Source organism: Somniosus microcephalus, chromosome 26 (genome assembly GCF_052327205.1).
Source record: "Somniosus microcephalus isolate GS21.2 chromosome 26, FLI_Smic_1.0, whole genome shotgun sequence".
NCBI lineage: Eukaryota > Metazoa > Chordata > Chondrichthyes > Squaliformes > Somniosidae > Somniosus > Somniosus microcephalus.
Genome location: NC_141012.1, coordinates 3,710,449 through 3,730,054, shown reverse-complemented (window position 1 = coordinate 3,730,054; position 19,606 = coordinate 3,710,449). Strand labels below are relative to the sequence as shown.

Here is a 19,606-nt window from a genome sequence, read left to right as displayed (position 1 = left end):
ATCTCCCTTTGGAATAGGGAGACCCCATTGGTGACGCCAAAGGGAACCCTAAGGAAGTGATAGAGGCGGCCGTTTGCCTCAAAGGCAGTATACTGGCGGTCCTCAGGGTGGATAGGGAGCTGGTGGTACGCTGATTTCAGGTCAATGGTCGAGAAGACGCGGTACTGCGCGATCTGGTTGACCATATCAGCTATGCGGGGGAGTGGGTAGGCGTCCAGCAGGGTGTAGCGATTTATTGTCTGGCTGTAGTCGATGACCAGGCGCTGCTTCTCGCCGGTCTTAACGACCACAACCTGGGCTCGCCAGGGGCTGGTGCTGCCCTCAATAATCCCTTCCTTCAGGAGCCGCTCCACTTCGGTTTTAATGAAAACCCTGTCCCCGGCACTGTATCGCCTGCTCTTTGTGGCGATGGGCTTACAGCCGGGGGTGAGGTTAGCAAACAATGGGGGGGGGTGACTCTGAGTGTGGAGAGGTTGCACCTGGTGCGCGGCGGGCAATTTGGGAGCTGCTGGCTGCGGACTGTGAGTGGGGGTAGGGGTCCACCGTACGCCATCGTAACACTTTTAAGGTGGCACTGAAAATCTAACCCCAGCAGGACGGCAGCGCAGAGGTCGGGCAGGACCAGAAGTTTAAAATGATCGTACACGGTCCCGTCTACTACGAGTGTCACTACGCAGTAGCCGCCGATGTCCGCCGACTGGGACTCGGAGGCCATAGAAATCCGCTGGTGCGCAGGCAGGACTGGGAGAGAGCAACGCCGCACCGTGTCGGGGTGGATGAAGCTCTCCGTGCTCCCAGAGTCAAAAAGGCAGATTGTGTCGTGGCCATTTACCTTAATATCCATTGTGGAACTGGCCAGCTGGTGCGGTCTCGCTTGGTCCAGTGTAACAGATGCCAGCGTAGGGGTCGGTGTGTCGCTGCGGGTATCAGATGAGGTGGTGTTGGGGGCCTGCTGCGTTCCGGCTGTCGTCCAAGATGGCGGCGTCCATGATCCCCATGTGGCTGGAGGCGTCCAAAATGGCTGCTGTACCGGTGGTTCGCACATGGCCGGGGAGGCCCAAGATGGCGGCCCGCATGGCCCACACGCGGCGCTGCTGGGGTTCGGGGTGGCTTTGGCCCTGCAGACGTTAGCGTAGTGTCCCTTCTTCCCGCAGCCCGAGCAGATCGCGTTTTTCGCCGGGCAGCGCGCTCTGGGGTGTTTTGCCTGGCCACAGAAGTAGCATTTCTGGCCTTGGGGCACTGCTGTCTGGCCTTGGGACACTGCTGCGGTAGTTGGGCCGTTGCTGGGGTGTGGCTGGGGTGGCACAGCGCTATGAGGCGGTCCTACCGTGTCCCAGGCTGTCATTCCCCGCGGCATCCACGGTGCAGAGGAGTAGGCATCCATGCCCCGGTAGGCTGCATCCAATGATCGTGCGAGTTCAGAGGCCTTGTTGAGGTCGAGGTCACTCTGCTCCAACAGTCGCTGTCGGGTGTAATTGGATCTGTGGCCCGCTACAAAAGCGTCCCGGATAAGTTCCTCTGTGTACACGGCGGCCTTTACATCCTTACAACCACAGGCCCGGCCAAGCACAGACAGTGCCTGAAGGTATTCCACGGTCGATTCCCCAGGTTGTTGTTTACGACTCCCCAGAAGGTGCCTGGCGTACACTTCGTTCACTGGGCGCGTGTACTGGTCCTTGAGGAGCTTGATAGCGTCCGCGTACGAGGTCGCGTCTTGGATGACCGAGTACACTCGGTGGTTCACTTTGGAGGTCAGGACATCCAGTTTGTCCTCGTCCGATTTGATTGCTGCGGAGGCGGTCAGGAATTTTTCGAAACACTTAAGCCAGTGAGTAAACTTGGTGGATGAGTCCGCCTCCCGATGATCTAAGTCCAGGCATGCTGGTGTGAGGACCTTCTCCATTATAAAAATTTTGTTAATAAAATTGATGCGCTATCAATTACTCATAAAAGACAGAGTTAAGAGAGTAACTAAAGGCTTTTATTAACAAAAGAATGAAGGTCTGCCTCGAGTGGTCGACCGGTCCAGAATACAAAGGGGCTGGGGAGCAGTCACCTTTATACTAGGACTTGTGGGAGGAGTCAGCCGAGGCATGTCCAGGCATGTACACAGTGGAATACAAACAGTGGTTTACCACAATACTGTGTTACAGAGGGTCTGGATACTGTGTTACAGGTTGTCTATACTGTGATACAGAGAGTGTATACTGTGTTACAGAGGGTCTGTATACTGTGTTACGGTGGGACTGTAAACTGTGATGCAGAGGGTCTGTATACTGTATTACAGTGGGTCTGTATACTGTGTTACAGAGGGCCTGTATACGATGGCACAGGGAGGCTGTATACTGTATTACAGGGAGTTAGTATCCTTTGTTACGGGGAGTCTGTAAACTATGTTATAGGGAGTCTGTGTACTGTGTTACTGGGAGTCTGTGTACTGTGTTACGGGGAGTCTGTATACTGTGTTACGGGGAGTCTGTATACTGTGTTACGGGGAGTCTGTATACTGTGTTACAGGGAGTCTATACTGTGATACAGAGAGTGTATACTGTGTTACAGAGGGTCTGTATACTGTGTTACAGGGAGTTTGTATTCTGTGTTACAGAGGGTCTGTATACTGTATTACAGGGAGTTTGTATACTGTGTTACAGGGAGACTGTGATACAGGGAGTAGTATACTGTGTTACATGGAGTCTGTATACTGTGTCACATGGACTCTATACTGTATTACAGGGAGTTTGTATCCTTTGTTACAGGGAGTCGGTGTACTGTGATACAGGGTGTCTGTATACTGTGTTACGGGTAGTCTGTATACTGTGTTACAGCGAGTCTGTATACTGTGCTACAGGAAGTTGGTATACTGTGATACAGGCAGTAGTTACTGTGTTACAGGGAGTCTGTATACTATGTTAAGGAGGGTCTGCATACTGTGTTACAGGAAGTCTGTGTACTGTTTTAAAGGGAGTCAGTATACTGTGATACAGAGGATCTGTATACTGTGTTACAGGGTGTCTGTATACTGTGTTACAGGGAGACTGTGATACAGGGAGTAGTTACTGTGTTACAGGGAGTCTGTATACTGTGTTACGGAGAGTCTGTATACTGTGATACAGAGGGCCTGTATTCTGTTACTGGGAGTCTGTATACAGGAAACTTTGGTTTATCCGGAGGTTGTATGTCCGGAAACCTCAATCTAACGGCAGAAATCAGCAGCCATTTTGGTTAGGTTTTTTTTCTTCTCCTAGCATTTTTTTAACAGTCAGGCTCTGGAAAGCGTCTCTGTAGCTTAGCAACAGCTTCAGAGACGCTTCCAAGGTACGGGCCGAGTGTTTACAAGCTGTTGCTAAGCAACAGTGTTTGTTGTCAGATACGGAGATGAAAACCTCCATATCCTTCAACATTAGCGCTGGTCTATCCGGAAGTTTTGATAGATCGGCAGCAGCTCAGTCCCGTCGGTGCCGGATATCGCGAAGTTTCCTGTACTGTGCTACAGAGGGTCTGTATACTGTGCTATAGAAGGTCTGTATAGGAGTCTGTATACTGTGTTACAGGGAGTCTGTATACTGTGTTACAGGGAGTTTGTATACTGTGTTACAGGGAGTCTGTATACTGTGTTACAGGGAGTCTGTATACTGTGTTACAGAGGGTTTATATACTGTGTTACAGGGAGTTTGTATACTGTGTTACGATGTGTCAATATACTGTGTTACAGAGGGTCTGTATACTGTGTTACGGAGGGTCTGTATACTGTGATGCAGAGGGTCTATATACTGTGATACAGAGGGTCTGTATACTGTGTTATGGAGAGTCTGTATACTGTGATACAGAGGGTCTGTATACTGTGATACAGAGGGTCTGTATACTGTGTTACGGAGAGTCTGTATACTGTGATACAGAGGGTCTGTATACTGTGTTACAGATGATCTGTATACTGTGATACAGAGGATCTGTATACTGTGATACAGAGGATCTGTATACTGTGTTACAGATGAACTGTATACTGTGTTGCAGGGAGTCTGTATACTGTGTTACAGAGGGCCTGTATTCTGTGTTTCAGAGCGTCTGTATACTGTTTTACAGGGAGACTGAATACTGTGTTACGGTGGGTCTGTATAATGTGATACAGAGGGCCTGTATACTGTGTTCCAGGGAGTCTGTACACTGTGTTACTGGGAGTCTGTATACCATGGCACAGGGAGGCTGTATACTGTATTACAGGGAGTTTGTATCCTTTGTTACAGGGAGTTGGTGTACTGTGATACAGGGAGTCTGTATACTGTGTTACGGGGAGTCTGTATACTGTGTTATAGGGAGTCTGTATACTGTGTCACAGGGAGTCTGTATACTGTGTTGCGGTGGGTCTGTATACTGTGTTACGGGTAGTCTGTATACTGTGTTACGGGTAGTCTGTATACTGTGTTACGGGTAGTCTGTATACTGTGTTACAGGGAGTCTGTATACTGTGTTATGGGTAGTCTGTACACTGTGTTACGGGTAGTCTGTATACTGTGTTATGGGTAGTCTGTACACTGTGTTACGGGTAGTCTGTATACTGTGTTACGGGTAGTCTGTATACTGTGTTACAGGGAGTCTGTATACTGTGTTATGGGTAGTCTGTACACTGTGTTACGGGTAGTCTGTATACTGTGTTATGGGTAGTCTGTATACTGTGATACAGGGAGTCTGTATACTGTGTTACGGGTAGTCTGCATACTGTGCTACAGGGAGTCTGTGTACTGTGTTACAGGGAGTCTGTATACTGTGTCACAGGGAGTCTGTATACTGTATTACAGGGAGTCTGTATACTGTGTTACACGGAATCTGTATACTGTGTCACAGGGAGTCTGTATACTGTATTACAGGGAGTCTGTATACTGTGTTACACGGAATCTGTATACTGTGTTACAGCGAGCCTGTATACAGTGTTATGGAGGGTCTGTATACTGTGATACAGGGAGTCTGTATACTGTATTACAGGGAGTCTGTATACTGTGTTATGGAGGGTCTGTATACTGTGATACAGGGAGTCTTTATACTGTGTTACAGGGAGCCTGTATACTGTATTACAGGGGAGTTTGCATACTGTGTTACAGGGAGTCTGTGTACTGTGTTACAGGGAGTCTATACTATTTTACAGGGTGTCTGTATACTGTATTAAAAAGGGTCTGTATACTGTGTTACAGAGGATCCGTATACTGTGTTACAGAGGGTCTGTATACTGTTTTACGGGGAGTCTGTATACTGTGTTATAGGGAGTCTGTATACTGTTCTATAGGGGGTCTGTATACTGTGTTACCGAGGGTCTGTATTCTGTGTTACAGGGAGTCTGTATACTGTGTTACAGGGAGTCTGTATTGTTGTGTCCGTGTATAATAAGACACAGACTGCGGCAAACGGTACAACAGGTGTTTATTCAACGTGGCTCACAGTGGAACTGATCTGTACAGATTACTACTCGGGGCTATATATAGGTGTGGTCACTGCTGGTACTGCAGTATACATGAGCTGTAAAAAATAGTTCCCTCCTTAAAGGTATATACATTACAATTCCTCCCCTTTTAGATTAACAGTACCATAACACTCATTTAACAATTAAATATCAAACTAATTACAATTAACACTTTTAACATGCAACATTAGCTGAAAATAGTCTATATATTCAGTCTTCGGGGAGGCTTCCTGATCCTTTCTGGATAGCGCCTTTCCCGAGTGTCTTGCTCTTGGTGCAGAGGCGATTCTGGCCCCCTGTCGTCGGTTGGTTCATCAGCTTCCGATGCTACTGTTTCTGGGGTAGATGCGACCTGTACGTCGGGTTCATCACCAGGTACGTATGGGCGAGGCATGGGGTTGACTTGTTCCTGTGACTCTAGGATCTGGTCAGCATGGCGTCTCACGATGCTCTCCCCAACGTCCACTGTGTACATTAGTGGGCCCTGCCGTGTGCATATAGTTCCTGGCTGCCATTTTTCTGCTCGGTAGTCGCGGGCCAAGACTGGTTGCCCTACATTGAAGCTCCTTGTTGGCTTCTCATGGATGTGCTGAATTGCTTACTCTCAACATCTCTTTGTACGTTTGGTCTGAGCAAATCCAGGCGAGATCTTAACCTTCGGTTAACGAACATCATGGCTGGGGCCTGGTTGGTGACTGCATGTGTCGCATTCCGGTAGGCGAACAGGAAATTGTCCACCTTGTGCTACAGCGGAATGTTGTCATTGTACATAGCCTTTATTGCCTTCTTAAAGGTTTGTACGAACCTCTCAGCCAATCCATTTGTGGCTGGGTGATACGGGGCGGATGTGTAATGCCTTACCCCATTCTTTTTCAAGAACCTCCGGAACTCTTTGGACACAAACTGTGGTCCGTTGTCGGAGCAAATCTGTTCTGGCAAGCCATTCCTGGCAAAAATGGTCCGTAGGACTGCAATAGTTTTCTCCGTGGTGGTGGAGGACATTTTGATGACCTCAGGCCATTTCGAGTGCGCATCCACGGCTATTAAAAACATTGAGTCCATGAATGGACCAGCAAAATCAATATGCACCCGTTGCCATGGAGATGAGGGCCACTCCCATGGGTGTAGAGGGGCCTGTGGTGGTGCATTTTGGACTTTCTGGCACCCTGAGCAGCTCTTGGTCAGGTCCTCGATTTGTTTATCGATTCCCGGCCACCACACATAAGCCCTGGCTAGGCTTTTCATTTTTACCCCTCCCAGATGACCCTCATGAAGCTCAATGAGCACTCTATCCCTTAACTTGGGTGGAATTACCACTCGGGATCCACACATCAAGGTCCCTCGGCACACTGACAGCTGTTCTCTCCTTGTCGAGAATGCTGGCAACAGTGAGTCGCCATGTGCTGGCCATCCCTTCACCGTCAAATCATATACCCGAGACAGTGTCAGGTCATTTCGGGTTTCCTTTTCGGTACAAGCGTTAGTTACCGGTAGGTATTCAACTATAGTCGAATGGAATATTTCGATAGGATCCACTGCTGGTGCTTCCTCCGCAGTAGGCAGTGGCAGGCGTGATAGCCCATCAGCATTTCCATGCTGTTTCGTGCCCTTATATTCAATCTCATAGTGGTGCACCCCTAGAAAAAGTGACCATCTTTGTAGTCGTTGCGCAGTCATCACCGGAACGCCCTTCTTCGGATTAAAAATGGAGACAAGAGGCTGGTGATCAGTCAGCAAGGTGAATTTCTGCCCGTGCAGATAGTGATTGAACTTTTTCACTCCCCACACTAGGCTGAGGGCCTCCCTGTCAATCTGGGCGTAGTTACGCTCGGCTGAGGTTAGTGATCGTGAAACAAAGGCTATTGGCCTCTCTGAGCCGTCCGAGAATTTGTGCGACAGCACCGCTCCAATGCCGTAGGGTGACGCATCACATGCCAACCGAATTGGTAATGCTGGGTTGTAATGGGCCAATACCTCTTTCGATGTGATTAGTGTTTTGCTCTTCTGGAAAGCTCGTCTACATTCGTCACTCCACTTCCATGGCACCCCAGTTTGCAGTAGGGTGTTCAGTGGGTGTAGTATTGTAGACAAATTTGGCAAGAACTTATGGTAGTAGTTTACCAGCCCGAGGAACGACCTCAGTTGTGACACATTTTCCGGTGCTGGAGCCTTGACTACTGCCTCAATCTTCTCTGGGGACTTATGTAACCCCTCTTTATCAATAACGTGGCCACAATACGAGATCTGTTTTCTAAAAAACTCGCATTTGGGGCGGTTAGCTCGGAGCCCATATTCCTGCAATCTAGTGAGCACCTGCTCCAGGTTGGCAAGGTGATCACTGTCATTTTCGCCCGTGACCAGGATGTCGTCCAAATAACACTGGGTCCCTGGGATCCCTTGCAGGACTTGTTCCATTGCCCTCTGCCAAATAGCCGGAGCTGATGCTACCCCGAATACCAGCCGGTTGTATTGGTAGAGACCTTTATGGGTGTTGATTGTGAGGTATTTTTTTGATGCTTCTTCTACCTCCATTTGCAGATACGCCTGGGCCAGATCAATCTTAGTGAAGCGTTTCCCTCCAGATAGCGAGGCGAAAATATCTTCAATCCGCGGAAGTGGATATTGTACGGTGTGAAGGACCGGGTTCACTGTTACCTTAAAGTCCCCACAGATGCGAACCTTCCTTGGTTTCCCAGGCGTGCTGCTCAACGACTTTTTCATCACAGGGATGATGGATGTAGCCCACTCGCTCCAGTCTACCTTGGACAGTACACCTGAACGTTCCAGACTCTCCAGCTCTGCTTCGACGGCTGGGCGGATCGCATAAGGTACCGGTCTGGCCTTAAAAATTTTGGGCTTGCGTTTTCTTCAATTTTAATCGTCGCTGTCATGCCTTTTAGTGTTCCGAGTCCTTGCTGGAACACTTCTTTCACGTCAGTTAGGATCTTTGACAGTCGCCCAGGTGTGACGTCGTCATCCTTTTTGTCAGCCACAGTCAGTGCCTGTATGGAATGCCAATCCAGTTGTATTTTCCGGATCCATTCACATCCCAGTAATGGTGGTCCTCCATCTTGCAATACATACAGGTCTAGTTTTGGTGTTTCCTTACCGTTATATATAAAGGTCACCCTTATTTTTCCTTTGGGGTAGACTTTTTGCCCCGTGTACATCTTCAAAATAATTTTTGTGTCTCTCAAGGGTATGTGTGAGAATAGCCGCTCGTAGTCCCGTCGGTTTATGACTGTTAGGGCTGATCCTGTGTCCAATTCCATCTTTACCTGGACTCCTGCTAACTTGAGAGTGACCCAAATGGTTCGGTGATCCTCCGTTGTGATCACATTATGTAGTTTCAGACAACTCAGTTCCCTGCTTTCGGAGTCATTATCACTCTTTTGTTCGTCTGAACTATTCTCCGTCATCTTATGTACCTTCTTGTACTTTCCTTTGGTAGGTTTCTTATTGCTGGTTTTCTTTCCCAACCTGCAGACTCGTGCTATGTGTCCTACTTTTCCACACTGTCTGCACACTTTGTCTTTGAACTAGCAATCATTCTGGTCGTGTGTTGTTCTGCCGCAGCGATAGCACTTCTCTGTTCCATATGACATTTCGTTTGTGCCATATTCTTGCGGTCTCTGTTGTATCTCTGCAGCGCCCCGTGCTGCTGCTTCATATGATACCGCAATGCTGAAAGCCTTTTCCAGCGTAAGGTCCTTTTCAGATAAAAGCTGTTTCTGGGTTCCTTCACTTTGAAGCCCACACACAAACTTGTCCCTTAAGGTATCTGCCAGTCCCGCTCCAAACTGGCAGTGTTTCGATAGTTTGCGCAGTTCTGTTAAATAATCAGCATTGCTTTCTTCCTTATGCTGGTTCCGTTTGTGAAACTTGAATCTTTCTGCTATCAGCAGCGGTGTGGGGTTTAAATGTTCCTTTAGTATCGTTACTATGTCTTCAAAACTCTTTTCCATTGGCTTCGTTGGGGTTATTGATTTCGTAATAAACCATACGTCTTTGCACCCATTAAATTTAACAATACCGACGCTTTCTTGTCATCTGACACCTCATTTGCCTTGCAGTACACCTCTATTCGTTCGACATATGTAGTCCAATCTTCGACTTCATTGTCAAATGCGGTGATACTGCCACTCTTCGGCATTTTGGGTGTGGTTTAAAATGGCGTGTCCCAATGGCTTAAAATGGCGTCTCCCGCGCTTTCCTTCCTCCCCCGCTGCTGCCAACGCTGCTCCCGGCGGTTCTCATGGCAATGGCGGCGCCCTGTAGGTTTCACGCGCTTCTCCTGCGCTGCTGCCAACGCCACTCTCGGCGGTCCTTGTGGCAATGGCGGCGCCTCGCAGGTTTCTGCGCATCTCTCTCTCCCTCTCTCCGACGCTGCTCGGCTCCTGAACACCGGCTGCGCCCTGTGCGCTCTGCCTTCTCTCTCTCTCCCCCGTCGACGCTGCTCGGCCCTTTGCTGTGCCGCTCGGTCGGGCTCTAGCCCGCCGCTGTCCGGGAAGGGTCTGCGCACTACCTGTTGCCAGCCCGTTTCGCTGGACCACCTCGACTGGAAAGCCAAGCCTGGCTCTCGACAGCCTCCCCCGCAATTCTCGAGTCTCTGCTGGATGACTGGGCGGTTGCCCGTGGTCGACGCCCGAGTCTCTGGCCTTGACCTCCAATCCACTGATCTCCAGGAACGAATCCCCGGGAGGTGATGCAGAGTTGCAGGTAGGTTCGAACCTGCCTCGTCGCCAATGTTGCGTCCGTGTATAATAAGACACAGACTGCGGCGAACGGTACAACAGGTGTTTACTCAACGTGGCTCACACTGCAACTGATCTGTACAGATTACTACTCAGTGTTATATACAGGTGTGGTCACTGCCGGTACTGCAGTATACATGAGCTGTAAAAAATAGTTCCCTCCTTAAAGGTATATACATTACATGTATAGTGTGCTATAGGGACTCTGTATTCTGTGTTACAGGGAGTCTGTATACTGTGCTACAGTGGGTTTGTATGCTGTGTTACAGGGGGTCTGTATATTTTACGGAGGGTGTGTATACTGTGCTACCGAGGGTGTGTGTACTGTGTTACAGAGGGTCTGTATACAGTGTTACAGGGAGTCTGTATACTGTGCTACAGGGTATCTGTACACTGTGTTACGGTGGGTCTGTATACTGTGATACAGAGGGTCTGTATACTGTGTTACAGAGGATCGGTATACTGGGTTACAGGGACTCTGTATTCTGTGTTACAGGGAGTCTGTATACTGTGCTACGGGGTGTTTGTATACTCTGATACAGGGAGTCTGTATACTCTGTTGCAGAAGGTCTGTCTATTGTGTTATAGGAAGCCTGTATTCTGTGTTACAAGGGGTCTCTATACTGTGTCCAATGCGGGACCTACAGTCTCTGTCACAGGTGGGGCAGACGGTGGTTGAAGGGACGGGTGGGTGGGGTAAAAACTGAAAATGCGGAGATACTCAGCAGATCAGGCAGTATCTGTGAAGAGAGAAACAGAGTTAACGTTTCAGGTCGATGACCTTTCGTCAGAACTGGATAAAAGCAGGAAATGGAACAGATTTTTAAGCAAGTGTAGGAGCTGGGAAAGGAAGGAGGGGATGAAAGAACAAAAGGGAGGGTATGTGATAGGATAGAAGGCAGGAGAGGTTACGAGACATTGGCCTAGAAATTCAGTGGGCTGCGCCACCCGTTAGCACCTTAAGAGGGCGCTAAGTGGGTCGGAAGCCACTGGCCACGCCTCCTGCTAAATTTAGCGGGATGGTAATGGTGGCGCTAGCTGTTAGCGCTGCGCCGCTACTGATGACATCATCGGTGTGCGCAGCGCCCCGCTACCGCCCCGATCGCGATATTTAGTTGCACCCCCTGCTTTAACGCCGGACGCTATTTGCGACCGGTTCAGCTGGGCCTACCTGCGGCGGTAGAGGCGCTAATTAAAGGAGAGGTGCGGGGCGGCCATTTTTTTTGCTGGCCGCCTGCCAGCACCTCTCCGCGCTGCCGTCCCCGGCCTCCTTAGCCCCCCTCCACCTGTGGAGTGCCGACTGCGTTCCAAGAGCCCGGCACTTCTCGGTGCCGGGCTCTTTTGCCGGCACTCGCGATCCTTGATCGCGCTGCACAAGGCCCCTCCCCTTTAAGAAGGGGAGGAAGGCCTGCAGTACCGCAGCGCGCCATACGCTGCGGCACGTTGCGCTGCGATCTTCAGCTGCAGCGCCCCAAGAGGGATGCGGGGCTCCTCCAGTAGCGCCGCGCTTCCCTCTGAGGTGCGCAAAGTGAATTTCTGGCGGGTGGCCGCGACTACTTCCGGGGCGCTACTTTTAGCGCCCTGGTGAGGCTGGCGCCCCAAACGGGGCGCTACTGAATTTCTAGGCCATTAAGAGATATTCAAGGCAAAAGGAGATGATAATGTGACAGGTTCAGAATCAAAAGATGGCTCTAGATGAAGTGTAAATTGCGCTGGCAGAATGAAAGACAGCTGCCATGTGGGAGAGAAGAAAAGAAGACACAATCAAACAAAAAAAGTGTGGAGAAAAAAATATATATGATACGGGCCGAGGTTATGATCTGAAATTGTTAAACACCCCTTCCAGGTGAAACAACGATTTACTTGCACTTCTTGCAATCTAGTATACTGTATTCGCTGCTCACGATGCGGTCTCCTCTACATTGGGGAGCCCAAATGCAGATTGGGGACCACGCAGATTTGCGGAACACCTCTGTTCAGTCCGTAAGGGGGACCCCGAGCCTCCGGTCACCTGTCACTTTAATTCTCCGCTCCACTCCCACTCAGACCTCACCGTCCTCGGCCTCTTGCATTGTTCCACGGAAGCTCAGCGTAAGCTCGAGGAACAGCACCTCATCTTTCGATTAGGCACTTTACAGCCTTCTGGACTCAACATAGAGTTCAAGAATTTCAGATCATAACCTAGATCATATCATATATATTTTCTCCACACTTTTTTTGTTTGTGTTTTCTGTTCTTCCCTCCCACATGGCAGCTGTCTTTCATTCTGCCAGCGCAATTTACACTTCATCTAGAGCCATCCTTTGTTTCTTAACCTGTCCCATTACCATCTCCTTTTGCCTTGAATATCTCTTAATGTCTCTTAACCTCTCCTGCCTTCTGTCCTAGCACAGACCTTCCCTTTTGTTCTTTCATCCCCTCCCCCCTTTCCCAGCTCCTACACTTGCTTAAAAATCTGTTCCATTTCCTGCTTTTTTCCAGTTCGGACGAAAGGTCATCGACCTGAAACGTTAACTCTGTTTCTCTCTCCACAGATGCTGCCTGACTTGCTGAGTGTTTCCAGCATTTTCTGTTTTTATTTCAGATTTCCAGCATCTGCAGTATTTTCTTTTTGTATTAGTGGATGGGGTGCTTGGGTTGCCGTGCGTACCTTCCGCTGTTTGCGCTTGGCTTCCGCTTGCTCCTGGCGAAGAGACTCGAGGTGTTCGGTGCCTTCCCGGATGCTTCTCCTCCACTTTGTGCGGTCTTGGGCCAGGGATTCCCAGGTGTCAGTGGGGATGTTGCACTTTTTCAAGGAGGCTTTGAGGGTGTCCTTGAAGCGTTTCCTCTGCCCACCTGGGGCTCTCTTGCCGTGTCAGATCTCCGAGTAGAGCGCTTGCTTTGGGAGTCTCAGATCGGGCATGCGGACGATGTGGCCCGTCCATCAGAGCTGATCGAGCGTGGTCAAAGCTTCGATGCTGGGGATGTTGGCCTGAGCGAGAACTCTGACATTGGTGCGCCTATCCTGCCAATCGATCTGCAGAATCTTGCGGAGGCAGCGTTGGTGTTACCTCTCCAGTGCTTTGAGGTGCCTGTTGTACATGTCTCCGAAGCATACAGGAGGGCGGGTATCACTACTGCTCTGTAGGCCATAAGCTTGGTGCTGGGTTTGAGGTCCTGGTCTTCAAATACTCTCTTCCTCAGGTGACCGAAGGCTGCACTGGCACACTGAAGGTGGTGTTGGACTTCGTAATCTTCGTCTGCCCTTGTTGACAGTAGGCTCCCGAGGTATGGAAAGTGGTCCACGTTGTCCAAGGCCTCGTCATGGATTTTGATAATCGGGGAGCAGTACCGTGTGGTGTGGTCAGGTTGGTAGAGGACCTTTGTCTTACAGATGGTTAGTGTAAGGCCCATGCTCTCGTATGCTTCAGTGAAGGTGTTGACGATGGTTTGGAGTTCGACCTCCGAGTGAGCGCAGATGCAAGCGTCGTCTGCATACTGTAATTCGATGACAGAGGATGGGGCGACCTTGGATCTGGACTGGAGGCAACGGAGGTTGAACAGTTTCCCGTTTGTTCTGTAGATTAGCTCCACTCCAGCGGGGAGCTTACTGAGGGTGAGATGGAGCATTGCAGCCAGGAAGATCGAGAAGAGCATTGGTACGATGACACAACCTTGCTTGACCCCGGTCCATACATGAATTGGGCCTATGGTGGATCCGTTGGTCAGGATCACGGCTTGCATGTCATCGTGAAGCAGGCGGAGGATGGTGACAAACTTTTGAGGGCAGCCGATTTTTGAGGAGGACACTCCATAATCCCTCACGGTTGACAGTGTCGAAGGTCTTTCTGAGGTCAAAGGAGGCCATGTACAGCGGTTGGTGCTGTCCCTGCATTTCTCTTGTAATTGACACGCAGTGAAGATCTAGTCCATTGTGCCCCTTAGTGGGCAGAATCCGCATTGCGACTCTGGGAGGAGCTCTTCAGCCACTGGGAGAAGGCGATTGAGGAGGATTCTTGCGAAGACTTTCCCTGTGGCAAACAGCAGGGAGACTCCTCTGTAATTACCGCAATAGGACTTGTCACCTGTATACTGTGTTACAAAGGGTCTGAATACTGTGTTACAGAGGGTCTGAATACTGTGTTACAGAGGGTCTGTACACTGTGTTACAGAGGGTCTGTACACTGTGTTACAGAGGGTCTGTATACTGTGTTACAGAGGGTCTGTACACTGTGTTACGGAGTCTCTGCATGTTCCAGAACTGGGGTCCTAGATCAACTAAGGATTCTCCACCTACTTCCTTATCTTCCTCAACACTCACATCCTCCCACACTCCTACAATCCCACTATTATTACCGTCTCCCATTGAACAAATTCTCCCCATGCCTCACATAACATTCCCAACTCGCTCCTCTGACCCTCCACTTTTCCTGCCGCTGTTCACTCGCTCAACCACTCCCGCAGTGGCATCAGCTTCACGGGTGGAATCAGAAACTTTTTTAAACACAGAGGCACATGAGGAGATATTAGGACGGGTAGAAAAGCTCGGTGAAAAAGCGATTTAAGGGAGGAAAGAGATAGAGAGGCGAAGAGGTTTAGGGAGGGAATTAATGCAGTATTCAGGGCCATTACAGGAAGGAGGTGATTGCACTCGAGAGGGTGCAGAGGAGATTTACGAGGATGTTGCCTGGGCTGGGGAATTTTAGTTATGAGGAAAGATTGGATAGGCTGGGGTTGTTTTCTTTGGAACAGAGGAGGCTGAGGGGAGACCTAATTGAGGTGTATAAAATTATGAGGGGCCGAGATAGAGTGGATAGGAAGGGCCTATTTCCCTTAGCAGAGAGGTCACTAACCAGGGGGCACAGATTTAAAGTAATTGGTAGAAGGATTAGAGGGGATTTGAGGAGAAATGTTTTCACCCAGAGGGTGGTGGGGGTCTGGAACTCACTGCCTGAAAGGGTGGTAGAGGCAGAAACCCTCATCACATTTAAAAAATACTTGGATATGCCGTAAACTACAGGGCTACGGACCAAGTGCTGGAAAGTGGGATTAGGCCGGATAGCTCTTTGATGGCCGGCGCAGACACGATGGGCCAAATGGCCTCCTTCTGTGTTGTAAATTTCTATGATCTGTAACCAGTTTCATAATTTACATCGTGCCTCTCTGGAACATACGATTCTGGTGCCACACTATGAATGCCTCTGCTCTCGAGGCAGGTCAGTCATTTAATGAGGTGAGCATCTGACCAGACCACCTGCTTAAATTCCACCCATGGCGCCATTTGTACTGCTCGCCTGAGCTTGTTTATTGGACTCTATAAGCATGGATTGGGCAAGGAGCCGCTGACCGATGGCCTGAGCTCGGTCTGTGATGGACCACCCCTACTGCTGAGATACAACATCCCTTGTGCAGCTGTAGAGTCAGCTGATCTAACTCATTATCCACCCTGGTTAACAGAGTGTCGGCCACTGTTCCCAATTAAAGAAGGCCTTCGACTGAAGAAAGGCCTCAAAGTACCTCACCAATCAATTCTTTTTCATTAAATTGTCATCTCGAAACTCCTCATTGGGTTGCTGTTGGCTCCATCTCTCTCGAAGGCTGCTGATGGAGAGGTATCTGTGTGATTACCTCTGCGTTCAGTACAGGTTGACTGCCTGTACAGGAGAGCCTCTGCACCCCTAACCAAGCACTCTGTGCCTGGGAGAGGGACCTGCAGGGAAGGGTCTCCATACTGGTGGGACAGTTAAATATCCCAGATCGGAACTGGCCCATTAGTTACACTCCCTCATTTCTCTTAAATATGTCCAATAGGTCCCAGGAACTAGGATTCATATGAACAATGACAGAGAGGTGAAGACCCTCTGGTCCAGCGAGCCTGTCCCACACAATGGTAATACCTTGTGTCTCACAATATATACACTCTCCGCCCCACCCAAAACCATGGCATCTCCTGGGAGAGGCAAAAAATCAGATGATAAACCCAGACCAATTTGGGGGGGAAAGAATCTGGGAAATTGCTCTCTGACCCCCCAGGCGATGGAAACTAGCCCAGGAGCTCACTCCGGCCCTGAATTCCCAGCAGTACCTACCCTTCTGTAAGAGGTAATCTCCGCCCCAGCCAGAAACAGGGCCAGCTCTCGCTCGAAGGAATTCAGCGAGCCTGCGTCCACCGCACGAGACGGCAGCCTGTTCCAGAGGTCCACTATTCTCTGGGGAAAGAACCACCCCCTGACATCTAACCTCAATCTAGCCTTATATACAACTCAAATTTATGATCCCTGGATCTCCCTAACCTATTTAATTGAGTGCAGCGGACACAGAGTGAACAACTTGGGAGTTTGAGTGGCGGCAGACCTGAGCGGGAACAGACCGAGGCCCGAGAGCGGGGATAAAAACAGCAACAGACCTGCAACAACAAGAGCAAACGGTAGTGTGACGTCACAGGTAAGGCAGGTAAGTGATTGGTAGTGACTGTGGGCTAAGTTTTAAGTTAACATATAACTACATTTTAAAAACTAAACTTAATTTAATTAATTTAATAAACTAAACAAGGTAAATAATTTGATTAACACTAAACAAAATAATAAAATAAATAAAATAATGGGAGAACAGGAGATGTGTTGCTGCTGCAATATGTGGGAGTTTGTGGACATTTTTGTCCAGGGTGACTACATCTGCGGTAAGTGTCTGCGGCTCGAGAAACTTCGGCTCCGAGTTGAGGAGCTGGAGTCCGAGCTGCAGACACAGCGAGACATCAGGGAGGGAGAAAGTTACCTGGACCTTTTGCTCCAGGAGGCAGCCACACCCCTTAGATTAAATACTTTAGATTTGACACGTGGTCAGGGACAGGAGGGTGTGACTGCGAGAGAGGCAGGTATGGGGATCCAGGAGGTAGTATTGCAGGAGCCTCAGTCCCTGCACTTGTCCAATAGATTCGAGGTTCTTGCAACCCTTGTGGACAAGTGCGGGGACTGCGGGGAGGATGAGCAAACTGGCCATGGCACCGTGGTACAGGAAGCCGTTCAAATGGGGGGAGTAAAAAGGAAGGTGGTGGTAGTAGGTGACAGTATAGTTAGGGGGATAGACACTGTTCTCTGCAGCCAGGAGCGTGAGTCCCGAAGGCTATGTTGCCTACCCGGTGCCAGGGTAAAGGACATCTTCTCCGGGCTGGACAGACTAGATGCAGGAAGGATGTTCCCGATGGTCAGGGAGTCCAGAACCAGGGGTCACAGTCTAAGGATAAGGGGTAAGCCATTTAGGACAGAAATGAGGAGGAATTACTTCACCCAGAGAGTGGTGAACCTGTGGAATTCTCTACCACAGAAGGCAGTAGAGGCCAATACATTAAATATATTCAAGAAGGAGTTGGATATATTTCTTAAGGCTAAAGGGATCAAGGGATATGGGGAGAAAGCAGGGACCGGGTACTGAATTTGGATGATCAGCCATGATCGCATTGAATGGCGGAGCAGGCTCGAGGGGCCGAATGGCCGACTCCTGCTCCTACCTTCTATGTTTCTATGTAAACGGATACGATATAATTGCAATTACGGAGACATGGCTGCAGGGTGACCAAGGCTGGGAGCTGAATATCCAAGGATATTCAATATTTAGGAAGGACAGGTGAAAAGGAAAAGGAGGTGGGGTGGCGTTGTTAGTAAAGGATGAAATCAGAGCAATAGTGAGAAAGGATATTGGCTCAGAAAATCAAGGTGTAGAATCAGTCTGGTGGAGCTAAGAAGCACCAAGGGGCAGAAAACATCGATGGGAGTTGTCTATAGGCCTCCAAACAGTAGTGGTAATGTAGGGGATGGCATAGAGATGCATGTAACAAGGGTACTACAGTAATCATGGGTGACTTTAATCTACATATAGACTGGCCAAACCAAATTAGCAATAATACTGTGGAGGATGAATTCCTGGAGTGTGTATGAGATGTTTTTTTTAGACCAATACATTGAGGAGCCAACTAGGGAACAGGCTATCCTAGATTGGGTATTGTGCAATGAGAAGGAGTTAATTAATAATCTTGTTGTGCGGGGTCCTTTAGGGAAGAGTGACCATAACATGATAGAATTCTTCATTAAGATGGAAAGTGAAGTAGTCCAATCCGAAACTAGGGTCCTAAATCTAAACAAAGGAAACTACAAAGGAACGAGGAGTGAGTTGGCTATGATAGATTGGGGAGCTTCATTAAAAGGTAAGACGGTAGATAGGCAATGGCTAATATTTAAGGAATGAATGCATGAATTGCAAGTTATACATTCCTTTCTGGCGCAAAAACACAAAAGGAAAAGCGGCCCAACCATGGCTAACAAAAGAAATTAAGGATAGTGCAGCAGCCATCTGTCATCTCTGCCAGTGAGATGCGGGAGTCTCCGCATCCCCAACTGTTGAAGCCTGCAGGAAGAAACAAAGGTAAGTAAACATTTTCTATCACTTTTCACTCACCTCACACACTTACCTCTCCACACTTGCACCCATCACTTACCTCCACAGTGCACTTTTGGACCCCTCCAACCCCTGCAGACCCACTGCTCGCCTCGGTGATCCTAGCGGGGTTTCCCAACGTTGGGAAGCCTGCGCCTCTGCTGGAAAAATGGGGATAATCCTCTTAACTGCCGGTTAACTGCCTGTTAACAGGCAGTTAAGTGGCTGTAATCCCCTTCCCGCCTCCAGGAGACGGGACCCGGCACAGGTCGGCTACCCGCCTCCCGGGAAGATGGCACGGAGGCGGGTGGGGGGCGGGATGGGTACCCGCCCCCAGATTCTGCCATTTTCACAGAAGTCCCGCCTCCAAACCCATCTCCCCAGGGCTGGCAAGATCGCACCCTAGGGTTCTGACTTCACAGAAGAGGACACAAATAACTTCCCAGAAATGCTAGGGAACCAAGGGTCTAGTGAGCAGGAGGAATTAAAAGAAATTAGTATTAGTAAAAAAATAGTGCTGGAGAAATTAATGGGACTGAAAGCTGATAAATCCCCAGGGTACTAAAAGAGGTAGCCATGGAAATAGTGGATGCATTGGTTGTCATCTTCCAAAATTCTATAGATTATGGAACAGTTCCTGCAGATTGGAGGGTGGCAAATGTAACCCCACTATTTAGAAAAAGGAGGGAGAGAGAAAACCGGGAACTACAGACCGGTTAGGCTGTCAGTAGTAGGGAAAATACTAGAGTTGATTATAAAGGCTGTGATAACAGGACACTTAGAAAATATCAACGGGATTAAACAAAATCAACATGGATTTATGAAAGGGAAATCGTGTTTGACAAACCTACTGGAGTATTTTGAGGATGTAACTGGTAGAATAGATAAGGGAGAACCAGTGGATGTGGTGTATTTGGACTTTCAGAAGGCTTTTGATAAAGTCCCACATAAGAGGATATTGTACAAAATTAAAGCACATGGGATTGGGGTAATA

At 49.1% G+C, this 19,606-nt stretch overlaps 1 protein-coding gene across 1 annotated transcript in view; it reads left to right on the top strand.

The window, feature by feature from the left end:
- nectin1b (nectin cell adhesion molecule 1b) overlaps nt 1–19,606 on the top strand; it is a 630,230-nt gene that overhangs the window by 581,887 nt on the left and 28,737 nt on the right. The window lies entirely within an intron of this gene.